This window comes from Micropterus dolomieu, unplaced genomic scaffold, assembly GCF_021292245.1.
Source record: "Micropterus dolomieu isolate WLL.071019.BEF.003 ecotype Adirondacks unplaced genomic scaffold, ASM2129224v1 scaffold_182, whole genome shotgun sequence".
Classification (NCBI taxonomy): domain Eukaryota; kingdom Metazoa; phylum Chordata; class Actinopteri; order Centrarchiformes; family Centrarchidae; genus Micropterus; species Micropterus dolomieu.
In genome coordinates this window covers 8,178-9,177 of record NW_025744175.1, presented here as the reverse complement: position 1 = coordinate 9,177, position 1,000 = coordinate 8,178, and the positions used below count along the sequence as shown (strand labels likewise).

Here is a 1,000-nt window from a genome sequence, read left to right as displayed (position 1 = left end):
GTAATCGCTGATGCCACAGCTCCAAGAGGCTCATGGATGATGGGCAGAGTTCTAAGCACCACAGCTGACTCTAGAGGACTGGTTCGCTCTGTGAAGGTCCAAACGAAGATCAGCATCCTGGACAGACCAATAACCAAGCTCTGTCTTCTCTTGGAGGCTAATAATTGACTATACGACTCATTCTTTCTCCTATCTCTGTCTTCCATCTGTTTGTTTCTTTCAGATATGGAGAATCTGAAGATGTGAAGATTCCAGTTTAATGTTTAAGCTACAATTAGAAAATAGCTCCTGTGTGTTAAAGCTAAGGTTAATTGTGGGTAAAGTACCGTTACAATTAGCGCCTGGGTTGTTGGAGCTATATTCTTATTTTTGTTTATTTTGGGCTTAAGTTAATTTATAGCCCAATTTATTTCTTTTCTTTTCTTGTTAAAGTTAATTTGGTTTATTTTGTATTTATGCTTTACTTGCATTGTGGTTTGTTGGTCACATGGTGTTATGTTCATTTGCATAAGTAGGTCAAGGTGAGAGGTGCCGCAGGCACGAGGGCATATGGTTTTTTACCAGCGTGAGAGAGGCAGCAGAAATGTCTGTGAGCTTGCTTATGTGTGTGAATAAACCTCCTCAAACTCAGTCTTGTTATGGACATTACCTTGCTTTGGTACCTCTGAACCTGCGTAAAGCCTAACCATGACGTAGCCTCAAGTGGCCATTTGAGAAATTTGTTATTATTTGTTTTTGTTTATGGACAAATAGCCACTACACTACCAATGTGCATTCCTCTGGAAAATACTGGGCATGCGCCATTGCGAAAAAACTCTGCCTGCACGGCCGAACACGCCCCTTTTATGCGAACGCGCACCAACTCCAATTAAGTGAAGACCGGGTTAACTAACCAACATCTTATCCACCTTTGTAGTAGCGTTTCACTCCAGTGTAGGCGGTCAGAGTTTGTCAACCATGAGTTTGCCTGATAACCCTGAGTTAACTCTGAGTAGGTTGA

The 1,000-nt window shown here is 41.8% G+C and overlaps 1 long non-coding RNA gene across 1 annotated transcript in view; it reads left to right on the top strand.

The window, feature by feature from the left end:
* The window catches only part of LOC123967245, a 5,755-nt gene that overhangs the window by 709 nt on the left and 4,046 nt on the right, over positions 1 to 1,000 (top strand). The window lies entirely within an intron of this gene.